The 15,333-nt window shown below is 46.3% G+C and overlaps 27 pseudogenes; all 27 read right to left on the bottom strand.

The window, feature by feature from the left end:
• Positions 1-30: 30 nt before the first annotated feature.
• On the bottom strand, positions 31-149 carry LOC148246156 (5S ribosomal RNA; annotated as a pseudogene).
• An 883-nt stretch (positions 150-1,032) lies between these two features.
• LOC148246155 (5S ribosomal RNA) lies at positions 1,033-1,151 on the bottom strand (annotated as a pseudogene).
• A 205-nt stretch (positions 1,152-1,356) lies between these two features.
• Positions 1,357-1,475, bottom strand: LOC148246154 (5S ribosomal RNA; annotated as a pseudogene).
• A 559-nt stretch (positions 1,476-2,034) lies between these two features.
• Positions 2,035-2,153, bottom strand: LOC148246153 (5S ribosomal RNA; annotated as a pseudogene).
• An 890-nt stretch (positions 2,154-3,043) lies between these two features.
• LOC148246152 (5S ribosomal RNA) lies at positions 3,044-3,162 on the bottom strand (annotated as a pseudogene).
• A 560-nt stretch (positions 3,163-3,722) lies between these two features.
• On the bottom strand, positions 3,723-3,841 carry LOC148246151 (5S ribosomal RNA; annotated as a pseudogene).
• Positions 3,842-4,049: 208 nt separating this feature from the next.
• On the bottom strand, positions 4,050-4,168 carry LOC148246150 (5S ribosomal RNA; annotated as a pseudogene).
• An 884-nt stretch (positions 4,169-5,052) lies between these two features.
• Positions 5,053-5,171, bottom strand: LOC148246149 (5S ribosomal RNA; annotated as a pseudogene).
• Positions 5,172-5,380: 209 nt separating this feature from the next.
• LOC148246148 (5S ribosomal RNA) lies at positions 5,381-5,499 on the bottom strand (annotated as a pseudogene).
• A 205-nt stretch (positions 5,500-5,704) lies between these two features.
• On the bottom strand, positions 5,705-5,822 carry LOC148246147 (5S ribosomal RNA; annotated as a pseudogene).
• A 561-nt stretch (positions 5,823-6,383) lies between these two features.
• Positions 6,384-6,502, bottom strand: LOC148246146 (5S ribosomal RNA; annotated as a pseudogene).
• A 561-nt stretch (positions 6,503-7,063) lies between these two features.
• On the bottom strand, positions 7,064-7,182 carry LOC148246145 (5S ribosomal RNA; annotated as a pseudogene).
• Positions 7,183-7,391: 209 nt separating this feature from the next.
• On the bottom strand, positions 7,392-7,510 carry LOC148246144 (5S ribosomal RNA; annotated as a pseudogene).
• A 205-nt stretch (positions 7,511-7,715) lies between these two features.
• Positions 7,716-7,833, bottom strand: LOC148246143 (5S ribosomal RNA; annotated as a pseudogene).
• Positions 7,834-8,394: 561 nt separating this feature from the next.
• Positions 8,395-8,513, bottom strand: LOC148246142 (5S ribosomal RNA; annotated as a pseudogene).
• A 204-nt stretch (positions 8,514-8,717) lies between these two features.
• On the bottom strand, positions 8,718-8,836 carry LOC148246141 (5S ribosomal RNA; annotated as a pseudogene).
• Positions 8,837-9,425: 589 nt separating this feature from the next.
• LOC148246140 (5S ribosomal RNA) lies at positions 9,426-9,544 on the bottom strand (annotated as a pseudogene).
• A 209-nt stretch (positions 9,545-9,753) lies between these two features.
• On the bottom strand, positions 9,754-9,872 carry LOC148246139 (5S ribosomal RNA; annotated as a pseudogene).
• A 204-nt stretch (positions 9,873-10,076) lies between these two features.
• LOC148246138 (5S ribosomal RNA) lies at positions 10,077-10,195 on the bottom strand (annotated as a pseudogene).
• A 558-nt stretch (positions 10,196-10,753) lies between these two features.
• On the bottom strand, positions 10,754-10,872 carry LOC148246137 (5S ribosomal RNA; annotated as a pseudogene).
• Positions 10,873-11,431: 559 nt separating this feature from the next.
• Positions 11,432-11,550, bottom strand: LOC148246136 (5S ribosomal RNA; annotated as a pseudogene).
• A 557-nt stretch (positions 11,551-12,107) lies between these two features.
• Positions 12,108-12,226, bottom strand: LOC148246135 (5S ribosomal RNA; annotated as a pseudogene).
• Positions 12,227-12,785: 559 nt separating this feature from the next.
• Positions 12,786-12,904, bottom strand: LOC148246134 (5S ribosomal RNA; annotated as a pseudogene).
• A 560-nt stretch (positions 12,905-13,464) lies between these two features.
• LOC148246133 (5S ribosomal RNA) lies at positions 13,465-13,584 on the bottom strand (annotated as a pseudogene).
• A 207-nt stretch (positions 13,585-13,791) lies between these two features.
• Positions 13,792-13,910, bottom strand: LOC148246132 (5S ribosomal RNA; annotated as a pseudogene).
• Positions 13,911-14,442: 532 nt separating this feature from the next.
• On the bottom strand, positions 14,443-14,561 carry LOC148246131 (5S ribosomal RNA; annotated as a pseudogene).
• A 205-nt stretch (positions 14,562-14,766) lies between these two features.
• LOC148246130 (5S ribosomal RNA) lies at positions 14,767-14,885 on the bottom strand (annotated as a pseudogene).
• Between the last annotated feature and the right edge of the window lie 448 nt (positions 14,886-15,333).

The raw sequence follows: 15,333 nt of genomic DNA, 5'->3' as shown, positions 1-15,333 counted from the left end.
CGTCGAACGATACATCTGAAAAAAAGAAAATGGGTGCAACATGAGAACTTCCCAGGAAGTAACCCATCATTGTACTACTTTCGCCAAAACACACTTAACTGCGGAGTTCTGATGGGATCCGGTGCATTTGTGCTGGTGTGACCGCACCTGTTTAATTTCGTGCTGAAAATACATACACTCCTTCTTCCCTCCTCCCCTCCCATCATTTGTTTCCTTGTGCGTTCACACTGGACCTCTCCTTCTCGTTCTAATATCGATTACAATGCCCCTGATTCTTGACTCACATTTGCGTATAAACCAGCGGACCATAATTCCAGTCGCGTGTAACATCGAACGACCCATCTGAAAAAAAATTGTTGCGATACAAGGACTTCCCAAGAGGTCACCCATCCGAGTACTATTCTCGACCAAGCACACTTAACTGCAGAGTTCTGATGGGATCTAGTCAATCAGTGCTGGTATGATGCCACTTGTTTAATTTTGCGCTTCAAATACATACACTCCTTCTCTTTTCTTCCTCCTCCCGTCATTTGTTTCCTTGTGCGTGCGCACTGCACCTCCCGTACTCGTTCTAATATCAAATAAAATGCCACGGCGTCGTGACTCACATTTGCGAATAAACCTGCAGACCATAAATCAAGTCGCGCGTAACGTCGAAAGAATCATCTGCAAAAAGATGGGTGCAACACGAGGACCTCCCAAGAAAATGGGTGAAATATAAGGACTTCGCAGGAGGTCACCCATCCGAGTACTTTTCTCGCCCAAGCACCCATAACTGCGAAGTTCTGATAGAATCCGTTGCATTAGTGCTGGTATGATCCCTCATGTTTCATTCTACACTGCAAATACATACACTCTTTCTCCTCCCATCCCCCCTCCCGTCATTTATTTCCTTGTGCGTGCTCTCTGCATCTCTCTTTCTCGTTCTAATATCAAGTAATATGCCCCGGCGTCGTGACTCACCTTTGTAAATGAACCAGCGGTTTATAATTCCATTCGCGCGTAACGTCGAACATCCCATCCGAAAAAAAATAGGTGCAACAAGAGGGCTTCCCAGGTCGTCACCGATCCGAGTACTACTCTCGCCCAAGCACACTTAACTGCGGAGTTCTAATGGGATCCGGGGCTGTAGTGCCGGTATGATCGCACCGGTTTAATTTTGCGCTGCAAATACATACACTCCTTCTCCTTTCTTCCCCCTCCCGTCAATTGTTTCCTTGTGCATTCACACTTCACCTCTCATTCTCGTTCTAATATCGATTAAAATGCCCCTGCTTCTTGACTCACATTTGCGTATAAATCAGCGGACCCTAGTTCCAGACGCGCGTAACGTCGAACGACCAGTCTGAAAAAAATTTTGTGCGACACGAGAACTTCCCAGGAGATCAACCATCCAAGTACTAATCTCGCCCAAGCACACTTAAATGCGGAGTTCAGATGGGATCCGGGGCTTTAGTGCTGGTATGATCGCACCTGTTTAGTTTTCCGCTGCAAATACATACACTCCTTCCCCTTTCTTCCCCCTCTCGTCATTTGTTTCCTTGTGCGTGCGCACTGCACCTCCCGTTCTCGTTCTAATATCAAGTAAAATTCTACAGCACCGTGACTCACATTTGCGAATAAACCTGAAGACCATAATTCAACTCGCGCGTAACGTCGAAAGAATCATCTGTAAAAAAATGGGTGCAACACAAGGACTTCACAAGAAAATGGGTGAAATATAAGGACTTCGCATGAGGTAACCCATGCTAGTACTACTCTCGCCTAAGCACCCTTACCTACGGACTTCTGATAGAATCCGTTGCATTAGTGCTGGTATGATCGCACCTGTTTCATTTCGTGCTGAAAATACATACTCTCCTTCTCCTTCCCTCCCCCTGCCATCAATTGTTTCCTTGTGCGTTCACACTACACCTCTCCTTCTCGTTCTAATATCGATTAAAATGCCACTGCTTCTTGACTCACATTTGCATATAAACCAACGGACCCTAGTTCCAGTAGCGCGTAAGGTCGAACGACCCGTCTGAAAAAAAATTGGTGAGACACGAGGACTTCCCAGGAGGTCACCCATCCTAGTACTACTCTCGCCCAAGCACACTTAACTGCGAAGTTCTGATGGGATCCGGTGCATTAGTGCTGGTATGATCGCACCCGTATAATTCAGCGCTGCAAATACATAAACTCCTTCTCCTCTCTTCCCCCACCCGTCATTTGTTTCCTTGTGCGTGCACACTGCACCTCCCGTGCTCGTTCTAATATCAAGTAAAATGCTAAGGTGCCGTGACTCACATTTGTGAATAAACCTGGGGACAATAATTCAAGTCGCGCGTATCGTCGAAAGAATCATCTGCAAAAAAATGGGTGCAACACGAGGACTTCCTAAGAAAATGGGTGAAATATAAGGACTTCGCAGTAGGTCACCCATCCTAGTGCTACTCTCGCCCAAGCACCCTTAACTTGCGGAGTTCTGATAGAATCCGTTGCATTGGTGCTGGTATGATGGCTCATGTTTCATTCTGCGCTGCAAATACATACACTTTTTCTCCCTCCATCCCCCCTCCCGTCATTTGTTTCCTTGTGCGTGCACTCTGCATCTCTCCTTCTCGTTATAATATTGATTAAAATGCCCCTGCTTCTTGACTCACATTTGTGTATAAACCAGTGGACCCTAGTTCCAGTCGCGCGTAACGTCGAACGACCCGTCTGAAAAAAAAATTAGTGCGACACGAGGACTTCCCAGGAGGTCACCCATCCGAGTACAACTCTCGCCAAAGCACAATTAATTGTGGAGTTTTGATGGGATCTGGTGCATTAGTGCTGGTATGATCGCAACTGTTTAATTTCGTGCTGCAAATACATAAACTCCTTCTCCTTTCTTCCCCCTCCCGACATTTGTTTCCTTGTGCGTGCGCACTGCACCTCTCGTTCTCGTTCAAATATCAAGTAAAATGCCACGGCGCCGTGACTCACATTTGCGAATAAATCTGCAGACCATAATTAAAGTCGCGCGTAACGTCGAACGGCACATCTGTAAAAAAGAAAATGGGTGCAACACGAGGGCTTCCCAGGTGGTCAACCATCCGAGTACTACCCTCGCCCAAGCACACTTAACTGCGGAGTTTTAATGGGATTCGGAGCTTTAGTGCTGGTATGATCGCACCTGTTTAATTTCGCACTACAAATACATACACTCCTTCTCCTTTCTTCCCCCTCCCGTCATTTGTTTCCTTGTGCGTTCACACTTCACCTCTCATTCTCGTTCTAATATCGATTAAAATGCCCCTGATTCTTGACTCACATTTGCGTATAAACCAGCGGACCCTAATTCCAGACGTGCGTAACGTCGAACGACCCGTCTGAAAAAAAATTGGGGCGACAAGAGGACTTCACAAGAAAATGGGTGAAATATAAGGACTTCGCAGGAGGTAACCCATGCTAGTACTACTCTCGCCCAAGCACCCTTACCTAGGGAGTTCTGATAGAATCCGTTGCATTAGTGCTGGTATGATCGCACCTGTTTTATTTCGTGCTGAAAATACATACACTCCTTCTCCTTCCCACCCCCTCCCATCAATTGTTTCCTTGTGCGTTCACACTGCACCTCTCCTTCTCGTTCTAATATCGATTAAAATGCTCCTGCTTCTTGACTCACATTTGCGTATAAACCAGTGGACCCTAGCTCCAGTCGCGCGTAACGATAAACGACCCGTCTGAAAAAAAAATTAGTGCGACACGAGGACTTTCCAAGAGGTCACCCATCCGAGTACTACTCTCGCCGAAGCACACTTAACTGCGGAGTTCTGATGGGATCCGGTGCATTAGTGCTGGTATGATCGCACCTGTTTAATTTCGCCTGCAAATACATAAACTCCTTCTCCTTTCTATCCCCTCCCGTCATTTGTTTCCTTGTGCGTGTGCACTGCACCTCTCGTTCTCGTTCAAATATCAAGTAAAATGCCACGATGTCGTGACTCACATTTGCGAATAAATCTGCGGACCATAATTAAAGTCGCGCGTAACGTCGAACTGCACATCTGAAAAAAGGAAAATGGGTGCAACACGAGAACTTCCCAGGAGGTAACCCATCATTGTACTACTTTCGCCAAAGCACACTTACCTGCGGAGTTCTGATGGGATCCGGTGCATTTATGCTGGTGTGACCGCACCTGTTTAATTTCGTGCTGAAAATACATACACTCCTTCTTCCCTTCCCACCTCCCATCATTTGTTTCCTTGTGCGTTCACACTGCACCTCTCCTTCTCGTTCTAATATCGATTAAAATACCCCTTTTTCTTGACTCACATTTGCGTATAAACCAGCGAACCATAGTTCCAGTCGCAAGTAACGTCGAACGACCCATCTGAAAAAATTTTTTTGCGATATGAGGACTTCCAAGAGGTCACCCATTCGAGCACTACTCTCGCCCAAGCACCCTTAACTACAGAGTTCTGATGGGATCCAGTGCCTTAGTGCTGGTATGATGCAACTTGTTTAATTTTGCGCTTCATATACATACACTCCTTCTCTTTTCTTCCTCCTCCCGTCATTTGTTTCCTTGTGCGTGCGCACTGCACCTACCGTGCTCGTTCTAATATCAAGTAAAATGCTACGGTGCCGTGACTCACATTTTCGAATATATATGAGGACCATAATTCAAGTCGTGCGTATCGTCGAAAGAATCATCTGCAAAAAAATGGGTGCAACACGAGGACTTCCTAAGAAAATGGGTGAAATATAAGGACTTCGCAGGAGGTCACCCATCCTAGTGCTACTCTCGCCCAAGCACCCTTAACTTGCGGAGTTCTGATAGAATCCGTTGCATTGGTGCTGGTATGATTGCTCATGTTTCATTCTGCGCTGCAAATACATCACTTTTTCGCCCTCCATCCCCCCTCCCGTCATTTGTTTCCTTGTGCGTGCACTCTGCATCTCTCCTTCTCGTTCTAATATCGATTAAAATGCCCCTGCTTCTTGACTCACATTTGCGTATAAACCAGTGGACCCTAGTTCCAGTCGCGCGTAACGTCGAACGACCCATTTAAAAAAAAAAATTAGTGCGACACGAGAACTTCCCAGGAGGTCACCCATCAGAGTACTACTCTCGCCCAAGCACACTTAACTGCTGAGCACTGATGGGATCCGGTGCATTAGTGCTGGTATGATCGCACCTGTTTAATTTCGCGCTGCAATTACATAAACTCCTTCTCCTTTCTACCCCCTCCCGTCATTTGTTTCCTTGTGCATGCGCACTGCACCTCTCGTTCTCGTTCAAATATCAAGCAAAATGCCACCACGCCGTGACTCACATTTGCGAATAAATCTGCGGTCCATAATTAAAGTCGCGCGTAACGTCGAACGGCACATCTGAAAAAAAGAAAATGGGTGCAACACGAGAACTTCCCAGGAGGTAACCCATCATTGTACTACTTTCGCCAAAGCACACTTAACTGCGGAGTTCTGATGGGATGCGGTGCATTAGTGCTGGTGTGACAGCACCTGTTTAATTTTGTGCTAAAAATACATACACTCCTTCTTCCCTCCCCACCCTCCCATCATTTGTTTCCTTGTGCGTCCACACTGCACCTCTCCTTCTCGTTCGAATATCAATTAAAATGCCCCTGATTCTTGACTCACATTTGCGTATAAATCAGCGGACCATAGTTCCGGTCGCGCGTAACGTCGAACGACCAATCTGAAAAAAAATTGTTGCGATACGAGGACTTCCCAAGAGGTCACCCATCCGAGTACTACTCTCGCCCAAGCACACTTAACTGCAGAGTTCTGATGGGATCCAGTGCATTAGTGCTGACATGATGCCACTTGTTTAATTTTGCACTTCAAATACATACACTCCTTCTCTTTTCTTCCTCCTCCCGTCATTTGTTTCCTTGTGTGTGCGCACTTCACCTCCCGTACTCATTCTAATATCAAGTAAAATGCCACGGCGCCGTGACTCACATTTGCGAATAAACCTGCGGACCATAAATCAAGTCGCGTGTAACATCGAAAGAATCATCTGCAAAAAGATGGGTGCAACACGAGGACCTCCCAAGAAAATGGGTGAAATATAAGGACTTCGCAGAAGGTCACCCATCCGAGTACTTTTCTCGCCCAAGCTCCCTTAACTGCGGAGGTCTGATAGAATCCGTTGCATTAGTGCTGGTATGATCCCTCATGTTTCATTCTGCATTGCAAATACATACACTATTTCTCCTCCCATCCCCCCTCCCGTCATTTGTTTCCTTGTGCGTGCACACTGCATCTCTTTTTCTCGTTCTAATATCAAGTAATATGCCCCGGCACCGTGACTCACCTTTGCAAATGAAACAGCAGTTTATAATTCCATTCGCGCATAACGTCGAACAACCCAACCGAGAAAAAAAAGGTGCAACACGAGGGCTTCCCAAGTGGTCACCCATCCGAGTACTACTCTCGCCCAAGCACACCTAACTGCGGAGTTCTTATGGGATCCGGGGGTTTAGTGCTGGTATGATCGCACCTGTTTAATTCCGCGCTGCAAATACATACACTCATTCTCCTTTCTTCCCCCTCTGTCATTTGTTTCCTTGTGCGTTCACACTTCATGTCTCCTTCTCGTTCTAGTATCGATTAAAATGCCCCTGCTTCTTGACTCACATTTGCGTATAAACCAGCGGACCCTAGTTCCAGACGCGTGTAACGTCGAACGACACGTCTGAAAAAAAATTGGTGCGACACGAGGACTTCCTAAGAAAATGGGTGAAATATAAGGACTTCGCAGGAGGTCACCCATCCTAGTGCTACTCTCGCCCAAGCACCCTTAACTTGTGGAGTTCTGATAGAATCCGTTGCTTTGGTGCTGGTATGATTGCTCATGTTTCATTCTGCGCTGCAAATACATCACTTTTTCTCCCTCCATCCCCCCTCCCGTCATTTGTTTCCTTGTGCGTGCACTCTGCATCTCTCCTTCTCGTTCTAATATCGATTAAAATGCCCCTGCTTCTTGACTCACATTTGCGTATAAACCAGTGGACCCTAGTTCCAGTCGCGCGTAACGTCGAACGACCCATTTAAAAAAAAAAATTAGTGCGACACGAGAAGTTCCCAGGAGGTCACCCATCAGAGTACTACTCTCGCCCAAGCACACTTAACTGCTGAGCACTGATGGGATCCGGTGCATTAGTGCTGTTATGATCGCACCTGTTTAATTTCGCGCTGCAATTACATAAACTCCTTCTCCTTTCTACCCCCTCCCGTCATTTGTTTCCTTGTGCATGCGCACTGCACCTCTCGTTCTCGTTCAAATATCAAGCAAAATGCCACCACGCCGTGACTCACATTTGCGAATAAATCTGCGGTCCATAATTAAAGTCGCGCGTAACGTCGAACGGCACATCTGAAAAAAAGAAAATGGGTGCAACACGAGAACTTCCCAGGAGGTAACCCATCATTGTACTACTTTCGCCAAAGCACACTTAACTGCGGAGTTCTGATGGGATGCGGTGCATTAGTGCTGGTGTGACAGCACCTGTTTAATTTTGTGCTGAAAATACATACACTCCTTCTTCCCTCCCCACCCTCCCATCATTTGTTTCCTTGTGCGTCCACACTGCACCTCTCCTTCTCGTTCGAATATAATTTAAAATGCCCCTGATTCTTGACTCACATTTGCGTATAAATCAGCGGACTATAGTTCCGGTCGCGCGTAACGTCGAACGACCAATCTGAAAAAAAATTGTTGCGATACGAGGACTTCCCAAGAGGTCACCCATCCGAGTACTACTCTCGCCCAAGCACACTTAACTGCAGAGTTCTGATGGGATCCAGTGCATTAGTGCTGACATGATGCCACTTGTTTAATTTTGCACTTCAAATACATACACTCCTTCTCTTTTCTTCCTCCTCCCATCATTTGTTTCCTTGTGCGTGCGCACTTCACCTCCCGTACTCGTTCTAATATCAAGTAAAATGCCACGGCGCCGTGACTCACATTTGCGAATAAATCTGCGGACCATAAATCAAGTCGCGTGGAACATCGAAAGAATCATCTGCAAAAAGATGGGTGCAACACGAGGACCTCCCAAGAAAATGGGTGAAATATAAGGACTTCGCAGAAGGTCACCCATCCGAGTACTTTTCTCGCCCAAGCTCCCTTAACTGCGGAGGTCTGATAGAATCCGTTGCATTAGTGCTGGTATGATCCCTCATGTTTCATTCTGCATTGCAAATACATACACTATTTCTCCTCCCATCCCCCCTCCCGTCATTTGTTTCCTTGTGCGTGCACACTGCATCTCTTTTTCTCGTTCTAATATCAAGTAATATGCCCCGGCACCGTGACTCACCTTTGTAAATGAAACAGCAGTTTATAATTCCATTCGCGCATAACGTCGAACAACCCATCCGAGAAAAAAAAGGTGCAACACGAGGGCTTCCCAAGTGGTCACCCATCCGAGTACTACTCTCGCCCAAGCACACCTAACTACGGAGTTCTTATGGGATCCGGGGGTTTAGTGCTGGTATGATCGCACCTGTTTAATTCCGCGCTGCAAATACATACACTCATTCTCCTTTCTTCCCCCTCCGTCATTTGTTTCCTTGTGCGTTCACACTTCATGTCTCCTTCTCGTTCTAGTATCGATTAAAATGCCCCTGCTTCTTGACTCACATTTGCGTATAAACCAGCGGACCCTAGTTCCAGACGCGTGTAACGTCGAACGACACGTCTGAAAAAAAATTGGTGCGACATGAGGACTTCCCAGGAGGTCACCCATCCGAGTACTAATCTCGCACATGCACACTTAACTGTGGAGTTTTGATGGGATCCGGTGCATTAGTGCTGGTATGATCGCACCTGTTTAATTTTGCGCTGCAAATACATAAACTCATTCCCCTTTCTTCCCCCTCCCGTCATTTGTTTCCTTGTGCGTGCGCACTGCACCTCCCGTTCTCGTTCTAATATCAAGTAAAATGCTACAGCGCCGTGACTCACATTTGCGAATAAACCTGAGGACCATAATTCAAGTCGCGCGTAACGTCGAAAGAATCATCTGCAAAAAAATGGGTGCAACACGAGGACTTCACAAGAAAATGGGTGAAATGTAAGGACTTAGCAGGAGGTAACCCATGCTAGTACTACTCTCGCCCAAGCACCTTTACCTACGGAGTTCTGATAGAATCCATTGCATTAGTGTGGTATGATCGCACCTGTTTCATTTCGCGCTGAAAATACATACACTCATTCTCCTTCCCTCCCCCTCCCATCAATTGTTTCCTTGTGCGTTCACACTGCACCTCTCCTTCTCGTTCTAATATCGATTAAAATGTCTCTGCTTCTTGACTCACATTTGCGTATAAACCTGCTTCTTGACTCACATTTGCATATAAACCAGTGGACTCTAGTTCCAGTCACGCGCAACGTCGTACGACCCGTCTGAAAAAAAAATTAGTGCGACACGAGGACTTCCCAGGAGGTCACCCATCCGAGTACTAATCTCGCACAAGCACGCTTAACTACGGAGTTCTAATGGGATCCGGTGCATTAGTGCTGGTATGATCACAATTGTTTAATTTCGCGCTGCAAATGGATAAACTCCTTCTGCTTTGTTCCCCCTCCCGTCATTTGTTTCCTTGTGCGTGCGCACTGCACCTCTCGTTCTCGTTCAAATATCAAGTAAAATGCCAGGGCGCCGTGACTCACATTAGCGAATAAATCTGCGGACCATAATTAAAGTCGCGCGTAACGTCGAACGGCACATCTGAAAAAAAGAAAATGGGTGCAACACGAGAACTTTCCAGGAGGTAACCCATCATTGTACTACCTACGCCAAAGCACACTTAACTGCGTAGTTCTGATGGGATCCGGTGCATTTGTGCTGGTGTGACCGCACCTGTTTAATTTCGTGCTGAAAATACATAGACTCCTTCTTCCCTCCCCCCCTCCCATCATTTGTTTCCTTGTGCGTTCACACTGTACCTCTCATTCTCGTTCTAATATCGATTAAAATGCCCCAGATTCTTGACTCACATTTGCGTATAAACAAGCGGACCATAGTTCCAGTCGCGCGTAACGTCGAGCGACCCATCTAAAAAAAAATTGTTGCGATACGGGGACTTCCCAAGAGGTAACCCATCTGAGAACTATCCTCTCCCAAGCACGCTTAATTGCAGAGTTCTGATGGGATCCAGTGCATTAGTGCTGGTATAATCGCACCTGTTTAATTTCGCGCTGCAAATACATACACTCCTTCTCTTTTCTTCCTCATCCCGTCATTTGTTTCCTTGTGCGTGCGCACTGCACCTCCCGTACTCGTTCTAATATCAAGTAAAATGCCACGACGCCGTGACTCACATTTGCGAATAAACCTGCGAACCATAAATCAAGTTGCGCGTAACGTCGAAAGAATCATCTACAAAAAGATGGGTGCAACACGAGGACTTCACAAGAAAATGGGTGAAATATAAGGACTTCGCAGGAGGTAACCCATGCTAGTACTACTCTCGCCCAAGCACCCTTACCTACGGAGTTCTAATAGAATCCGATGCATTAGTGCTGGTATGATCGCACCTGTTTCATTTCGTGCTGAAAATACAGACACTCCTTCTTCCCTCCCCCCCTCTCATCATTTGTTTCCTTGTGAGTTCACACTGCACCTCTCCTTCTCGTTCTAATATCGATTAAAATACCCCTGATTCTTGACTCACATTTGCGTATAAACCAGCGGACCATAGTTCCAGTCGCGCGTAACGTCGTACGACCCGTCTGAAAAAAAATTGGTGCAACACAAGAACTTCCCAGGAGGTCACCCATCCGAGTACTACTCTCGCCCAAGCACACTTAACTGCGGAGTTCTGATCGGATACGGAGCATTAGTGCTGGTATGATCGCACCCGTTTAATTTTGCGCTGCAAATACATAAACTCCTTCTCCTTTCTTCTCCCTCCCGTCCTTTGTTTCCTTGTGCGTGCGCACTGCACCTCCCGTGCTCGTTTTTTTGTCAAGTAAAATACTACGGTGCCGTGACTCAAATTTGCGAATAAACCTGAGGACCATAATTCAAGTCGCGCGTAACGTCGAAAGAATCATCTGCAAAAAAATGGGTGCAACACGAGGACTTCACAATAAAATGGGTGCAATATAAGGACTTCGCAGGAGGTAACCCTTGCTAGTACTACTTTCGCCCAAGCACCCTTACCTACGGAGCTCTGATAGAATCCGTTGCATTAGTGCTGGTATGATCGCACTTGTTTCATTTCGTGCTGAAAATACATACACTCCTTCTCCTTCCCTCCCCCTCCCATCAATTGTTTCCTTGTGCGTTCACACTACACCTCTACTTCTTGTTCTAATATCGATTAAAATGCCCCTGCTTCTTGACTCACATTTGCGTATAAACCAGCGGACCCAAGTTCCAGTCGCGCGTAACGTCGAACGACCCGTCTGAAAAAAAATTGGTGCGACACGAGGACTTCCCAGGAGGTCACCCATCCGAGTACTACTCTCGCCCAAGCACACTTAACTGCGAACTTTTGATGGGATCCGGTGCATTAGTGCTGATATGATCACACCCGTTTAATTTCGCGCTGCAAATACATAAACTCCTTCTCCTTTCTTCCCCCTCTCGTCATTTGTTTCCTTGTGCGTGCACACTGCACTTCCCGTGCTCGTTCTAATATCAAGTAAAATGCTACGGTGCCGTGACTCACATTTGCGAATAAACCTGAGGACCATAATTCAACTCGCGCGTATCGTCGAAAGAATTATCTACAAAAAAATGGGTGCAACACGAGGACTTCCTAAGAAAATGGGTGAAATATAAGGACTTCGCAGGAGGTCACCCATCCTAGTGCAACTCTCGCCCAAGCACCCTTAACTTGCGGAGTTCTGATAGAATCCGTTGCATTGGAGCTGGTATGATTGCTCATGTTTCATTCTGCGCTGCATACACTTTTTCTCCCTCCATCCCCCCTCCCGTCATTTGTTTCCATGTGCGTGCACTCTGAATCTCTCCTTCTCGTTCTAATATCGATTAAAATGCCCCTGCTTCCTGACTCATATTTGCGTATAAACCAGTGGACCCTAGTTCCAGTCGCGCGTAACGTCGAACGACCCGTTTGAAAAAAAGAATTAGTGCGACACGAGGACTTCCCAGGAGGTCACCCATTCGAGTACTAATCTCGCCCAAGCACACTTAACTGCGGAGTTTTAATGGAATCTGGTGCATTCGTGCTGGTATGATCGCACCTGTTTAATTTCACGCTGCAAATACATAAAATCCTTCTCCTTTCTTCCCCCTCCCGTCATTTGTTTCCTTGTACGTGCGCAATGCACCTTACGTTCTCATTCAAATATCAAGTAAAATGCCACGGCGTCGTGACTCACATTTGCGAATAAACCTGAGGACCATAATTCAAGTCGCGCGTAATGTCGAAAGAATCATCTGCAAAAAAATGGGTGCAACACAAGGACTTCACAAGAAAATGGGTGAAATATAATGACTTCGCAGGAGGTAACCCATGCTAGTACTACTCTCGCCCAAGCACCATTACCTACGGAGTTCTGATAGAATCCGAAGCATTGGTGCTGGTATGATCGCACCTGTTTCATTTCGTGCTGAAAATACATACACTCATTCTCCTTCCCTCCCCCTCCTATCAATTGTTTCACTGTGCGTTCACACTGCACCTCTCCTTCTCGTTCTAATATCTATTAAAATGCCCCTGCTTCTTGACTCACATTTGCGTATAAACCAGCGAACCATAGTTCCAGTCGCGCGTAACGTCGAATGACCCATCTGAAAAAAAATTGGTGCGACACAAGGACTTCCCAAGAGGTCACCCATCCGAGTACTACTCTCGGCCAAGCAAACTTAACTGCAGAGTTCTGATGGGATCCAGTGCATTAGTGCTGGTATGATCGCACCCGTTTAATTCCGCGCTGCAAATACATAAACTCCTTCTCCTTTCTTCCCCCTCCCGTCATTTCTTTCCTTGTGCGTGCGCACTGCACCTCCCGTGCTCGTTCTAATATCAAGTAAAATACTACGGTGTCGTGACTCACATTTGCGAATTAACCTGAGGACCATAATTCAAGTTGCGCGTAACGTCGAAAGAATCATCTGTTAAAAAATGGGTGCAACACGAGGACTTCACAAGAAAATGGGTGAAATATAAGGACTTCGCAGGAGGTAACCCATGCTAGTACTACTCTCGCCCAAGCACCTTACCTACGGAGTTCTGATAGAATCCGATGCATTAGTACTAGTATGATCGCACCTGTTTCATTTCGTGCTGAAAATACATACACTCTTTCTCCTTCCCTCCCCCTCCCGTCATTTGTTTCCTTGTGCGTGCACTCTGCATATCTCCTTCTCGTTCTAATATCGATTAAAATGCCCCTACTTCTTGACTCACATTTGCGTATAAACCAGGGGACCCTAGTTGCAGTCGCACATAACGTCGAACGACCCGTCTGAAAAAAAAAATTAAGGCGACACGAGGACTTCCCAGGAGGTCACCCATCCGGGTACTACTCTCGCCCAAGCACCTTTAACTTGCGGAGTTCTGATAGAATCCGTTGCATTGGTGCTGGTATGATTGCTCATGTTTCATTCTGTGCTGCAAATACATATACTTTCTCTACCTCCATCCCCCCTCCCGTCATTTGTTTCCTTGTGCATGCACTCTGCATCTCTCTTTCTCGTTCTAATATCGATTAAAATGCTCCTGCTTCTTGACTCACATTTGCGTATAAACCAGTGAACCCTTGTTCCAGTCGCGCGTAACGTCGAACGACCCGTCTGAAAAAAAAATTAGTGCGACACGAGGATTTCCCAAGAGGTAACCCATTCGAGTACTACTCTCTCCCAAGCATACTTAACTGCGGAGTTCTGATGGGATCTGGTGCATTAGTGCTGGTATGATCGAACCTGTTTAATTTCGCTGCAAATACATAAACTCCTTCTCCTTTATTCCACCTCCCATCATTTGTTTTCTTGTGCGTGCGCACTGCACCTCTCGTTCTCGCTCAAATATCAAGTAAAATGCCACGGCGCCGTGACTTACATTTGCGAAAAAATCTGCGGACCATAATTAAGGTCGCGCGTAAGGTCGAACGGCACATCTGAAAAAAAGAAAATGGGTGCAACACGAGAACTTCCAAGGAGGTAACCCATCATTATACTACTTTCGCCAAAGGACACTTAACTGCGGAGTTCTGATAGAATCCGTTGCATTAGTGCTGGTATGATCCCTCATGTTTCATTCTGCACTGCAAATACATACACAATTTCTCCTCCCATCCCCCCTCCCGTCATTTGTTTCCTTGTGCGTGCACTCTGCATCTCTCTTTCTCGTTCTAATATCAAGTAATATGCCCCCGCACTGTGACTCACCTTTGCAAATGAACCAGCGGTTTATAATTCCATTCGCGCGTAACGTCGAACAACCAATCCGAAAAAAAATAGGTACAACACGAGGGCTTCCCAAGTGGTCACCTATCCGAGTACTACTCTCACCCAAGCACACTTAACTGCGGAGTTCTGATGGGATCCGGGGCTTTAGTGCTGGTATGATCGCACCTGTTTAATTTCGCGCTGCAAATACATACACTCCTTCTCATTTCTTCCCCCTCCAGTCATTTGTATCCTTGTGCGTTAACACTTCACCTCTCATTCTCGTTTTAATATCGATTAAAATGCCCCTGCTTATAGACTCACATTTGTGTATAAACCAGCGGACCCTAGTTCCAGACGCGCCTAACGTCGAATGACCCGTCTGAAAAAAAATTGGTGCGACACAAGGACTTCCCAGGAGGTCACCCATCCGAGTACAAATCTCGCCTAAGCACACTTAACTGCGGAGTTCTGATGGGATCTGGTGCATTTGTGCTGGTATGATCGCACCCGTTTAATTTTGTGCTACAAATACATAAACTCATTCCCCTTTCTTCCCCCTCCCGTCATTTGTTTCCTTGTGCGTGCGCACTGCACCTCCCGTTCTCGTTCTAATATCAAGTAAAATGTCACGGCGCCGTGACTCACATTTGCGAATAAACCTGAGGACCATAATTCAAGTCGCGCGTAACGTCGAAAGAATTATCTGCAAAAAAATGGGTGCAACACGAGAACTTCACAAGAAAATGGGTGAAATATAAGGATTTCGCAGGAGGTAACCCATGCTAGTACTACTCTCGCCCAAGCACCCTTACCTACGGAGTTCTGATAGAATCCGTTGCATTAGTGCTGGTATGATCCCTCATGTTTCATTTTGCACTGCAAATACATACACTCTTTCTCCTTCCATCCCCCCTCCCGTCATTTGTTTCCTTGTGCGTGCACTCTGCATCTCTCTTT

The sequence above is a fragment of the Carica papaya genome, chromosome 8 (assembly GCF_054855325.1).
Source record: "Carica papaya isolate Zhongbai chromosome 8, ASM5485532v1, whole genome shotgun sequence".
Lineage (NCBI taxonomy): Eukaryota > Viridiplantae > Streptophyta > Magnoliopsida > Brassicales > Caricaceae > Carica > Carica papaya.
Note: the sequence above shows the minus strand (reverse complement) of the source record. Positions and strands in the feature narration are given on the sequence as shown.